We start from the raw sequence: 14,151 nt of genomic DNA on the forward strand, positions 1-14,151 counted from the left end.
CTTGGCAGTGACTAAGAGGAGGGAAGGCAGCAGCTCCAGTGGCAGTAGAGCAATCCAGTTCCTGACTGCTGAAAAGTCAAACTAACGGCTTTTCAGACAACCCCATTTGGAATCCTGCCAGGCAATTAATTTGCTTATTCCTTTCCTTTTTTTATATTACATATGATTTTTTTTTTTTTTTAAAAAAACAAATGTCCAGTATTTTGAATGTAGCAAGCTGGTAACAGATGACAGAAGAGTTCTTTGACACGTACAATAGTGTGATTGAATAGAACTGTTCGAGCTATATTTGCTGTGATGCATATAAGCATACGTGGCCTGGTTGGGATGCTGGCCATGTTTTAAAAGTGCATTTGCAGATGGACACTGTCTCTGGCTGAGTGAACACTTTTCCTTGAAGGGCCGGTCCCTCCTCCAGGTGGTGATAAAGAGCTATTTTAGCTCCAGAAAAAGCTGTTGGGACTTGATGGCAAAGCTTCTGCAATGTGTTTATTTAGCTATAAAAGTTATGTGTATGATTGCCAGAAGGTAAGGAAACAGTAGACCTGATGTATTTTCAGTGGGTGATAGAATTGGAGAAAGAAAACAAGAAATAAATGATAGGGTGAAAAAGTGGAAACAGAACAATGGAGGTGCTTGGTGGGGATGGCTCAGTAACACTTGGGCAAGTTAATAAAATACCTGTATGGGAGAAATTTATCAAATTATTTTAAGAACTAGGGGAACTGCTGAGGACAACTGCAGAAGGACAATCTATTTATAATTATAGGTCTGTTCTGGAGCCTACTGAAATCAATGGTATAGGTCCATTATCACTCTTACATATAGCATTTTCGAATGTATGTATCAGGATTGTATATGTATTTTTTCCCATTTTGCAGATGGAGAGACAGAGGCCCAGAAAAGTTATGTCACCTGCTGATATGCTACTTACCTAGGTTTCTTTTTTCCCTTTCTCCCTTATTATAGCTGTCTTTAAGCCACAGCAACAAGAAGGGCTATTTTGTTTTGTTGGTATGTTTGTCCTGAGAGGAATTATTCCTGAGATAGTTTGAGGCTGAGCTTTTTTTCTGAAAGTATGAATTCCATTCAGTAATCTGCTTTGGTGCTTGCTTTGTGTTTTTATCATTCATTGTGCGAGAGGTTTCTGTTAGGCAAAGAAGTACACAGCTGAAGTGACCAACTTCAGCCATGCTAACACTTCTCCTAGCTAGCTTCAAAGGTAAGCCAGCATTGTGTCACCTTGGTGTAATCACTACAGCATTAGTTTCAATCAAACTCTACAGAGTTAATTAAATTCATACAATTGCCATGAAGCTGAATGACTCAGTAGAGCACAAGCAATTTGTGCATAGTAGAGTGAGCTAATATAACACTTAGTACCAGAAAATCCACTAAGAAAAGAGACTCTCTAAATCCTCTGACGGCACCTTGCACCGTTACTGATGCTCCGGTTAAACATTTGGGATATGTAAGAAACCAGACTTGTGTGGTTCTGGTGCTCACAATACTGTCTCAGGAGCTCATACAGCCTTCTTTTCTGAAAGCAGTACTAAACAAATTCAAATTTAATCATATGGGGCCCCCACTGCATTTTACAGACTTCAGTGGGAATTTCAGGTATAGAAGGAGTGTTACATCAATGCTTTAGTAAGTGGCTTATTCATTTTAAGATGAAGTAGTGTTTGTAGTGAAAGATGCCGTCTTATATAAAGCCAGTGGATGGATATCAGAGGGAGAAACAGACAAGTTTTCGGGAACTTTAGCTTCTCTTGAAGTCTGACTCAGATGCAGCAAATGACAAGTCCAAGCTGGGAACAAGTTACCATAACTTTAACCTGATTATGTTAATCAGTGAATCAGAGAGAAAAAGATAAAATAGAAGTAATCTAATTTAGAGAAACAGCATAGGTTTCTGATTAATTAGACAGACCTTGTTGCTTGTGCAGGATTAATTTAATCTCTTCTTGTAAGGACAGGTTAGAGTGTTGTAACAGCGAAGAACTCTGTCAAATGTTTTCTTTTGGCTGGAGAATTGTTTGGGTGTTGATATGTCAGGGATGGATGAAATGATTTGAAAACATGTAGTCTGTTCAGCTGTGATGGGAGCAAACCCAGGCTACCAGTTAATGAGAATTCAGCTGGAACAGAGCCTGGAGTCATATAGGTGAGGAGAAAAGGAGAATTTTCAGAACTGTAATAATGTTTCTGGTCCAACTGAAGCAAATTCTCTTTCCAAAGCTGTTCAGCTCATGCAGACATCAACATTATACTGTCCCTAACATGTACAGACCTGCTAAGGGTGTAAGTCAAAGTTTCACATGGATAAAGATGAGACTTCCTTTTTGGTCTGAGGAAACATTAACCTACTCATTGTATGTAACAACTTCTCTTCTGAATGAAACTTCAGAAGGATCTCAGGATATGTTTAACAATTGCAGGGCAAAGTATCCGCATGTCTGCCTACTTTTAGTATATAGCTTTCTGAGCAGTCTATTGTACATTCAATTTATTTAGCCAGGACAAAAATTTTAAATACTAAACGTCTCAGGGTGAATAAATACATATCTAGGAGCAGGATCTTACAGAAGACTATAGATTCTCAAAGGATAGGACTTTCTGTGGATTCCTCTTTGGATTATAAAAATTCGTCCTTAAGAAATACAAAACTATTGCACTTGTGCACTGCAGATGCCAGGACACTCTCAGGCAGAAATGGAAGGCTTCATAGAAATGTTGCTCTAGCTTATCTCTTACGTTGCAGCTCTTCTATTAGATCAGATAGCATTTTCTTTGTCTTTTAACATAAAGTAAAACTTGCAGTAATTCTTGGTTTGAAAAGACCAACAAGCAGGGACAGTGGTGCATTGGAATGGGTACCTGCTGAAATGTGTAATCTCCAGGGGTTGATGGAAAGCAACAGGACAGCTCTGCAGGGAAAAGTGTTCTTTGAAGACTTGCATCATATACGAGAGGGAGAGAAAAAAGGCACGTTTTTTTTACATATCAGTTAACTTCTATTGGGGTATATGCATTAATTTCTCCTAATGATTTCTGCAAATTTATTACATTTTTGCCTAGTTTCTGCTAACAGAGATTGCTTAACATGATGCATAACAGCATGGTATCACTAGTCTTGAGAGTACCTTAAGAATAGTCTGGTTGAATAAGCAGTGTATTTTGTGCTTTTTTATGTGTACTTTGAGTTTTGCAACTTTAGCGGTCCCATTTTGAAGATTTTCTTCTCCATATGAAGTGCTAGAAATTTGTTTTTAATTAAAACTGGTTTTCTTGCATAATCACATGAATACAGGAGCTTGAGGCATAAGTAATCTCAACATTTCAAAACTTGGGATAAAATGTGAGTACTGGTGGCAGAGTGTATAAACATAATGCATTATGCAGGGAGCTAAAGCAACTCTTGGATCGAGTCTGAGGAATTTTGAATATGGTGAGCATTACTACTGAAAGTACTTTCTGAGTTTTGCTTAATATAAGGGTTGAGGTCTGGGATTTGGCCTTCGAGAGGTAAGGCAACATTTAATGTACCATTTTCCGTTCTAGTTGCTGGTGATCCATATTCTGATTTTTAGTTCAGCAAGGTTAGCCTGGGGGGAAAGACACTTTGTTCCATTTGCAATACGCTTTTCCTGTTGATTTTGAAGGAAATGGCACCCCAGGCTGATAACTATGGTTTCATTTTGTTTCTAGATATTTCATCCTGTTTCTAAAGCAAGATCTTGATGCAGTAAGCTAAGCATGAATTGCTCAGCATTGACTAACACTTGAAGCATGCAGTTAGAGCTCTGCTTGCTATTTATACTTTGCCAAATTGACATTCCTATTTCTCAGTTCACCAGGTTTCTGCAAAATGCCATTGACGACAATGTCACCTTTTCTTATTTGAGTTGCAGTTCTATACTGAGGGCTAGACATGGGCACTGCGAAGAAGGGGGATTGCCTTTGGCTCCACCTCCATCATACAACTGGATGTGCATACTGCATCATACAGCACTAAGGGAAGGAGCGGGCTTCCTATGAAATGCTCCTCTGACTGTAGATTTTGTTACAGAGTGCCAAATCAGCCTCTAAATTCTGTGTATTTCCAGCTGTAGAGTCTGGGCCTTCCAGAGAGAATCTCATATATGTCAGGTAATCCCTTGACAGGACAAGGGGTAATGGCTTTAAACTGAAAGAAGGTGGATTTAGATTAGACTTAAGGAAGAAGTTCTTTACTGTGAAGGTGGTGAGGCACTGAAACAGGTTGCCCAGAGAGGTTGTGGATGCCCCCTCCCTGGAAGTGTTCAAGGCCAGGTTGGATGGGACTTTGAGCAACCTGGTTTAGTGGAAGGTGTCCCTGCCCATGGCAGGGGGGTTAGAACTAGATGATCTATATTTAAGGTTCCTTCCAACCCAAACCATTCTATGATTCTGATTGTTCTCACTTAGAACAAATGTCTCTTCGTGTTCCCACATATTTCCTATTGTCTTCCATAACTGCATGATATTCAACAGTGGTGGAGAAGCATCTGTCCCTCAGCAGAGGAGACAATGATATTCCTTGCTAGGCTGTGCTGGGTACCTACAAATGTGGTTACTTTTTCTGTGTGCCTGAAAGGCAGCTTCTCTATCTGCAGGATTTGTTGTAGGTAAGTTTTCCCAGGGATACTATATAGCCATTATATGGCAAGATGTCCTTGGATTAGTTTAACATCCAGGTCCTTTTATAACCCCAGTACTCAAAAAAACCCCTAAACAAGTAAATGCAGCTCTAAGCTGCTTAATAAAATGAAATATAATAAAGAATAAATGCCTTAGGAAGGGAGGCAGTTCAGAACCGTAATATGGATAGAGTGAGCTGTAGCTGGTTGGGTTTGTGACTGATACAGTATTTCATGTTATTTTTATCCTTCCGGTTAAAACCAGATACTGCTGTTCTTAAAGAGCAGTGAACCTATTTAATGATACCTTTAATAATCTCCTCTTTCCTTTTGAAAGCAGTATTTGGGAAGCAGAATGTCTCTCCCACTAATGGCTGTCTGCCAACAGGCTTTCATCTTTATCCTTTCTGGTTCTGCAGTCATTTACCCATGTGAAGCATTTGCTCTTAGAACATGCAGTTTTTAGCTCCTGGCAGTCAAGATGAGAGAAATCAATGTAAATTGCTGGGGTGAGTGACCAGGAGGTGACAGTCAAAAGCCTTGGATATTGGGTGCTTCAGCCTGACAAGCAAGATGAAGTATGCATGAATGGGAAACTGCATAGAGCTCATGAAGAAGTATCAGTTACAGGACCTCAGAAAAGAATATAAAAAAGAGCAAATAAAGAAGATCCCCTGAGATAGAAAGGAATTATTTCTCAAGACTCATGGAAGAAGCTTTTGTGAATACTGGATGGGGCTCTGGGTCTGCAAAAAACAGTGGAAGAACATGGGTTGACCTCAATGCTGGGAGATCATTGTCTTCAAAACTATTTGCCTGTGGACCTTTTAAGATAAGGACTAAGGAAGCTAAGTATTCTCTGACAGAAGTTTAAGTAAAAGCATCTGCTACTGAGCAGCTTTAGGAAGGGAAGCCTTGAAATGGCTCCTGGAATTTGTTTGTGTGCACTGATCTACACCACTGTGATTTGGGACTAGGTTCCCTGATTTCTGAAGGGGAGACACTTTACTTTGACTCTGATTTGGTACTAGCAGATCTGAGTGCTCCAAGTCAGGTGAGCATTCATGAGGTCTTTTTAAGAAGGTGGTGATTCTATATTTTTTTGAAATTATGTGCAACATCCCTGAGGGAAACATTATATATCACACATCTTGGAATAAAATCATGGAAGTTGGCATTACTGCTGGTCAGTTGAAAGGATGTGTGGGAAAGATTATGAGCAGATTCTCTGCATCCCAAGACATCTTTCTACTAGAAGAATATAGATTTGGTTACTGCAAGACTTCCAGTGAAATATTGGGAGTATATGTGTATTTGACCTAGAAATTAACATCTGTCATAGATAATTGCTTCATGTAAGTTTGAATATTGTCTTTGAGCTTGGCTTCTGAATCCCTCTGAGTTTGTGAGATGGATGCTGTTGGTTTTACTCTGTCTCCTCCTCTAGAAAATTCAGCCCTGCATTTCGGAACTTCTTCTGGTGTTGATTTACCTTTCAAAGCTTTATGCAGGTTTATTCTCCACCCTCTTTTGTTTATTTGACCTAACTGACTGTGTGGGAGACCACAGATTTGCATGAAGTAGTTTACAGAAATGGCCTGGACGTTTGTATTCGGTCAAATGCACTTTTAAAGATAGTTTGGATTGATATGATCTTTAATTCCGTTTCAGAAGCTGACACTTTCTTGTTCCCTGAAAATGGAAGATGGATGTGTTTCTTTGCGGTACAAGAGAAATTACGTTTAGAAGCTGCTTTTCTAACAGTGGTCATGTAACACCATTTTGAATGCATCAGTTTTCCCATTATCCGTTATTTGCCGCTTCAATTTAAAAATTTTTTTTTTTCTTGTTTCAAGTGCCCACACCTGCAAGCAAACTTGTCACAATAAAATTTCACAGTCATATGAGTCTGGTACTTGCATAACATTAGAATGGAATTAGAGTTTCTGCTTTGGATGCAGAGCCAAGCATTCAAGAGTATTTGAAATGTTGAGATGAGAGAAACTGTCTTGGAACGGGCTGTTCTTACCCTGAACCAGATTTCTTGGTGTACTTCCAGAACTGCTGAACAAAACTGCGAAATGGGACCCAGAAGAAAAATTTGGGACCCAGCAGGACATAACCTGTTCTTCTATTGCTTTGCTCCCTGTGGCGTTAGAGCCAACCCAAAGCAAACTGTCTGCCAGGGGCACCAGGCTCATGCCTGCCACGTGTGAAAGCAAGACACAGAGTTAGCTGGAGCAGATAAATTACCAACCAACAATTCCTCTTATGCACATTAAGTTCTCAGTTGTCAGATTTCCCAGGCTGAAGTTTATTTTGTACCATGAGACTGAATTTAAAACAAACCCTGTAGTTCTTCACTGAGTGTCAACCTATAGGGAGGTTAGTGGAATCATTCCAGGTGCAGGATGGTATCTAGAGGCTTACAGGAATATTATAAAAATGAAACATCACATTGTTCTATTCTCCAAAATACTAAAACTTTATAAACTTGCATCTGAATATGAAATATTGAATAGTGAATGTCACAAAAGTTGCCTTTAAAATCATTCAAGTTTGGAGAATAAGTAAAATGTTTGCCTGAGGGGAAACAAATTTTTATTCCCACTTGGTGGGAAATGAATGTGATTTGTAGGATTACTGTTGGTTAAAATAAAATACAGTTTATTGCATAAAGATGAAGGGATTCAGACGAGTGCCGTGTGCAGTGTTATTTCTGTTGTGCAGTATTAATATATGGCTGTTAGCTATCAAGAGCTCCTGTTCTAGGAAGCTCAGAGACAGAGTGAGAGTAGGAATTATGTCTGGCTTGGGCTGTCATTCAAGGAAGATAGAGTTGAGGTTGTGTGGGCAGGTACCTCATGTCTTCATATCCTGTTCTCATATCCTTCATTTTCAGAAGTTTAGGGCTGAACAAGCCATAATAGAGGAGAAAAAGACATTGGCAACCTTAGGTATCTAAGGTGATGTTAGCTTAAAGTTATTGAAATGCTGTTCCCCAAAGCTATGAGAGGACTTGTAGACAAAAAGGTCAGCTCGATTTCATCCTGCCAATATTTATGCTCTCTAGTTTGCATGGAAAAACAGCTGAACCAAATCTGCTTCCCCTGACTGCCTTACACTTTGCATCTTATCTGAACACCTCCAAGGGCATGTCAGCTTTCTGTGGACAAGGGATTCACACAGTGTTTAAGCATGTGCCTAAATTAAGTATGTAAGGAATCCCACAGAAGGCAGTAAGCATGTGTTTATATGCTTTGCTGGATTGCCACTAGTTATGTAGCTTTTCAGAGCCTCAATTTCCCCTTTCTGTAATGAAAGCTTTCCTACTTCACAGCAGTGTAGTGATGAGAAACATTAAACACTAGAAGGTTGCTCTGGCATTCAGGTGACTGTATATCATAAACACCTTCAAAAGAGCTCTTCTAGAATTCTGTTTTTCTAAATAGACAATTTCCATCAACCTCCATGTCTTATTTACATAAATGCTTCTGCAGGTCATGAAACAGCAAGCCATACAGTATGCTTTGGGGAATCAAAAGTAAGGTAAGTCAATAAATGATCCTGAAATCAATGCTATTTATGAAGTTCCTCATCTTCTTAGACAAAAGGACATGCTTGATGCATGATACCTTTGCTTTGTTTTACTTCTAGTTTTGGAAATAATAATAATAAAAGGAAGAGTAAAAAGTTCACAGATACAGAAAACAAGACTTCTGTGTAGGTAAAGACAAATTTTTTTTTGATTGTCTGACTTTAAAAGTGTATTTGAAATTTGTTTCCTGTCTGGCTGTGAAACCATGGTATGTCTTTCTAAGACCTCTGCAGAGAGGAATACGGTGCCTTTTTGATATGCACACTGGATTTTAATCCTCAACTCCTGGTTGTGTTAGCCTTTTGACTGTGGAAAGAGCTGTGTAAGTGTTGTCTTACAGGTGGAGTGAGGAAGAAGATTTCCTCCTTGGTTTTATTCTTAATTTTGCCACTGACTTGCTCTATAGCCATAAGTTAATAATTTGTATCTTTCCGTGGATAAATCACTTTTATCTTTCTTAGCCTCTGCTTTGCTAAGGGTAGATAGCAAGGTTTATGTGACTGTCCTGCGTACATTGAGGCAGACTAGGATTCTGCTACTGGGTTATTGTATCCTGCTGCCTTCATCTGAGATGATAGTCACTTGAGCACCAGACACTGCTGTAGCTTTGTACATATTTGAAGAACAGAGGACAGCATTTATTGTGCTTGGGTAGGAGAGACTTTGCTTTGTGCTCTTGCGCATGAGACATAGAGGTAAGAGAAACAGGCTGGTTTAAGAGGGAAGTAGAGATACACAGATGGGGAAGTCTGATGACGTGATTCAGTCCAGGTACCTAGATAGGTTTTGCGGCTAGAATTGTCTAGAAGAACATTAGGACTGAGATCAAGGAAATTGCTAGCTCCTGTTTGATGGACGCAGTGGCCAGGATAACTCACTCTGTGCAATTCTTTGTACACAAAAAAAGCATAACCAGAACAACCCAGAGGTTTCTGAGTGTTGGTCATCTGCAAGGGTTAAAAAATCAACACCATCAATGCCAGAAGAGCTATGGCTGGACCTAGAGCAGTACCAGTCATCTTCTCCAAAGCTACCAGCTGTTCTGTGCAGCACAGGGACAGGATGATGTAACGTCAACAATGTTATTGAAGCAATGCTTAAGGAACAGCCTGGGGAAGATCCCTTAGCCCTCTTCCTGTAGGTGTCCTCATCTCCCAGTCTACTAACTAAATTCAACATTAGTTTCTAAATGTACTGAGGCACTGATAGATCATGCATAGATGTTTCTCATAATACAGCCCACCTGATTAGACAGAGTACTCATCAAAGCATTACTAGAGAACAGCAGTAGCTCTGCCGTTGGGGACTGTTGGGTCCATCCCCACCTAAACTTTACCAAGTTTTGTGGTGTATCCCATTGTATAAGACTTGGTACAGGCACAGAGTTAGGGTTAGGAATCTAAGAAAGAGAAATCCTATATGTACAGTGAGAGAGGAGCGCTCAAAAGGGGTTGCCAAAATAGTTGGAAGGCTGTTGGTAGGGTTCCCTCAACACTGTGTGACCTGGGGAAGTGGCTGAGATCCTGGCTTAGAGCCCAGTCTAGGTTTAGAGTCAAGATTAGGGCTCTGAGAATGAGAAATTCAAGCCATATAGTAAGAGTGGAGTTCAAAGGGGATACCAAAGTAAAGCGAGGGCTTCTACTAGGGCTCTCCCCTGAGTGGTCCTTTGCCTGGGGGACTGGAGTGCCCTATGGTTAAGTGCCAGCCTAGGGGTAGGTGAGGGATAGGCCCAAGTGGCTCTTAGGCTGGGACACTGGGGTCATAGGATCATAGAGCTGTTTAGGTCGGAAAAGACCTTTAAGATCATCGAGTCCAACCGTTAACATAGGACTGCCTTCTCAACCAGATCTTTCTACCCCTCTGGCTCCTTCTGAGTTGGATCAGTTAATGTGTGGATGGTGTGCATGCCAGCACCAGTCCGGTCACCACAGTACACTGGAAAGTGTAACCAGAACCAGAGGTATCTCAGTGCCCTGGCAGGGGATCCACCCAAGCTAAAAGGATTAGGGCTGTCACTGCTAGAGAGAAAAAGAACACGCCGTGACTATGTTCCCTAGCGCGAGCAGGGTTAACACAATACAACCTCAACACCCACTCATTTTTCTTGGGACAGAGCTACTCTCCTATGTAAACAGAGATTAAGTAAGTTCATTGCATCCTTATAAAGGACCCTGCTATCAAATTGTGTTTAGAATTGCACAGGGGTCCAGGGAGAGGGCAGGGTTCCCATTTCACTAATGAACTTTGTTTTCAAGCCTGTGTTTTGGGTTTGGTTTTTTTTTAAAGTCTTCTCTATTTCCCAGAAATGTGTTCTGCTTTTCAACCTTTAGTATTCATATCTCATGTATCTAGCATGCCGAGAGATTCCAGCTCCATGCTTCTTTACTTCCTGTCTTTGATAGTTTAACCTCTAGGCATTCACATTGCTTCGCCACCATCCGCGAGCTGCAGTTTTGCGATTCCTTGCCTATGGCTAGCCATTTCATATTGTTCTCTGCTCTTCTCAGAGTATTTAGATTTGACATTCCTGTTACTTCTAGTAAAAGGAAGTGACTAAACACCAAGAAACACAGAAGAGGTGACTCATTGTTTGACATCAGATTGGATGAATGTTGCTTCATGTTGCTAGAGAGTGCAGAGCTGCTGGAGTGCTAGTTCTTCAGCATATGTAAAGCTGTGGTCATATGCATTTCTCCTTGTTAGGGAGTTCCTGGCAGTGTCTTGAAAAGCCAGCCCCCTGACAAGAATCCCTTTGCTTTGTCTGCATTCTGGCTAGAGCAGAGTTAAGTCAGCCCTGAAGAAAATCAGAAATTCACTAGTTCTTTTAAATACTTCCATTTCTTTTAAATAGTTTTACTATTACTGACACCTTATGGCTGATCAGAGATGTCAAATTACAACCCCAAGAAAAACAAAACCCTCTGTTCTCTTACAAGAACAATATTTGCAGGATGAGAATTCACGCTGGACTGTTGCAAATGAATAGGCATCAGCTTGGAGCAAGGAGGAGACTGAGGGCTAGTTCCAACTTTTGGCCTTGTCATTGAGGATACTACTGTGACAGTGGTTTTAAAAATGTAGATACTGTCCTCTGCAGCAAGTAGTCACTGTTAATCCTCACTTTGCTGTATCACGGAAGAATCACCAATGGAACTGCTTGGACTCAAAAGCAAGTTTCGTCTTTAATTTAATGTGGAAGCTGGCTATTACGGATAGTAGCTCTTAGCTGTAGCCTGACCTAAATGTTGTTCTCTGTTGGAAATGATTTCCAGTCCATCGTGCTTTCAGTGAGACAGATATGTTGTCACTGCTTCTGTTGTGATTGTCAGTTCAGCACTTAACACCTTTAATCTCAGTTGACTTCAAGTGTCAACATAAATATAACTGGGATAGGAATTTTCTTTTGAGTTTCTAGTGGGTCATGGGAAATGAAGTTTATAATTTGTAAGCTGTGATTTGAGATGTTTCTGTGTTTATGTTCAACTCTTCTGTCATGGCATATTTGCATTTATCAGGAGATCCCATTTAACTGGCCAAACATCCATGAAGCGTGAGCTAAACATTGTCTGTAGGTGCAGGGTTATGGTTGAACAGATAAAGCCTGTGGTTTTGGATAAGAGTAAGTGGTTACTCAAATCTCCCTTTTTCTTTCTTGTTGTAAGTCCCCTTTTATTTCATATTCCAGGACTCCTGCCTCGCTGTGACTGTACTTCAATTTGTTTTTCAGAAAAGCCCCGAAAAGTTGGCTTGGTTGCCTAAAGGGTCCTTCACAGGACAGGCAGCTCTTTCAGTCTCAGACGGTTTCTTTCTCTCTGATTGTTCATTTAGAGTAACATTCCCAAAACCTTTATTCCAGGTCCTTGCATGGGCTCCTCCCTGGGACTTCAGGGATCAAGATGCTGCAGACAAGACCATGTTAAAGGGGAATGATTAGCGGTGGGTTTCAGTAGAAGTATTAGTGCTGCCTGCTTTGAGAGCAGCTCTTTCCCAGTAACCTTATTGCCCTGGACTCGCAGGAGGTGCAGCGGTAGGTGACAGCACAGAGTCTTCTCAAATGGTGAAGAGACAGTGTTTCTTTCAGGTCGAATACAGCTACTTTGACAATTCCTGTTTTTCTAGAGACTCGCCACTGTTATTCCACTGCTGGAATAACAGCAGTCTAGGTGCCCTAGGGTGAAGAGCCTGAAGGGATGCAGCACAGTGAAGATGTGGACTGCTTCTCGATAAATCCAGGCATACCCAGGAGTGTTCACAGGCACTGGAACGCGACCGTTGGTGCTGACAAACTTGCCAGCACATTCCTAATAGTGAGATTGGCCTGTTCCAACCAGCAATTTCCTCAAACAGCTCCTGGGTGTGGGTTGGAAGGTAGGGAAGTCAAGGAGCTATTCTCAAAAGGCAGATTGCTGCAGCCATCCAGTTTTAGGACAAACCAATTTACTAGCATGGACATGGCTGCTCTCTACCAGCTGACCTCTGTGTGCCCAGTTAATGTCCCAGTATAGAAGTTGTCGTAGAGCCCAAGCAGGGCTTGATGCTGATGGTGTGATAGTCATTGGATCTTTTAAGTGGGTGACTCACACTTTTTCCTCATCTCCAGATCTAGAAGCTGGTCTTCTAATTGGACCTAGAGGAATCACAAGAATGCCTTTGAGGCTTGCAAAAGGAGGCATTTGAAATACAATTTTGTGGATACTAAGGCAATATTTAATTGTTAGGGATAGCTCATTGTTGGGTAATACTTAACCTGCTTTATTGTGGTGCTAAGGCTTTTGGAATTGTAACAGCATTAAAAAGCAGATAAAACCCAGGCAGTTTCCTTAATTTTCAAAGAAACAATAAGTTTGTTTGTAATCAGTGTTTTGCATTTAGGGGAAAAATCACTACACATTTATTGCTATGCTCTTCCTGCTGTAGTCTTCCCTGGGCATCCACCGCCAGCAGCTGTCAGAGGCAGGATACTGAGCTATGGGCTCTCCGTTTGACCCACCGGTCTGTTTTTGTGTTCTTACATAAAGATAGTCGACATCTAAGCCTATTGTATAGAAAGGGTGGAAACTGAATGGAAGCAAGTGAGACACATATTCTTCAGATGAAACAGTATATATGACGATGAAACCAGGACAGGGCCACACTAAATGTCTTTACATTTTTTAAGTAAGTTTTTAATTTTCTGACTATAAGCACTTTGCTTTTACTGCGTTTATATTTTCAAAATGGCTGTTTATTTGGCCTTGAATAAACAAGTCTCCAAAACACTGTGTTGGGCAATCTTGGCTGCTAACTTGTGTGTGATGTATGTGTTTATGTGTCTGTCTGTTCAGTCTGACTGAATTTCAGTGTCAGGCAAGGAAATATGAAACGTGTACAGTCTGCAGAGAGTCTGGGCTTGGCAGGCTTCTGGAGTCCAGCACAGATCTGCCCTTGACTCTGCAGCAAGGTTCAGACCTTGAGGAATAAGCAGAAGAGGGGAAGTCCAACTTGGCTCCGAGACTGAGAAGTGGCACCTTTTTGGCACTTGACATGGAAATAGAGGCTGATATCCAGGAACTGAATATCACTTGCCTCTTCTTAGTCACCCCAGGTTGTGGGGAGTGGGAATAGGCGAAGGAAGGAAAAAAAAGTGCTGATTGCCTTTTGGCAGGAGCAAAGGGCCTGCTGAGAGTTGAGTCCAGAAGTTTTTCTTTTGGACTTGGGGTACTCCTTGGTGATGGCTACCTGGCTTTGAAGGAGTAAGTTTCCTTATTCTAGGAGGTGACAGATGCTGGGCAGAGCTGCTGAAAGAAAGAAATGCCCCAGTGGCAGAGGCTTTGCCGTGTCAGGAGGGAGTTACCAGGGAGAGAGTGGCCCTAGGCACCAGCTGACCAAGAAAGAAAAGAGATGAAGTTTTAA

Source organism: Haliaeetus albicilla, chromosome 10 (assembly GCF_947461875.1).
Source record: "Haliaeetus albicilla chromosome 10, bHalAlb1.1, whole genome shotgun sequence".
NCBI classification, from domain to species: domain Eukaryota; kingdom Metazoa; phylum Chordata; class Aves; order Accipitriformes; family Accipitridae; genus Haliaeetus; species Haliaeetus albicilla.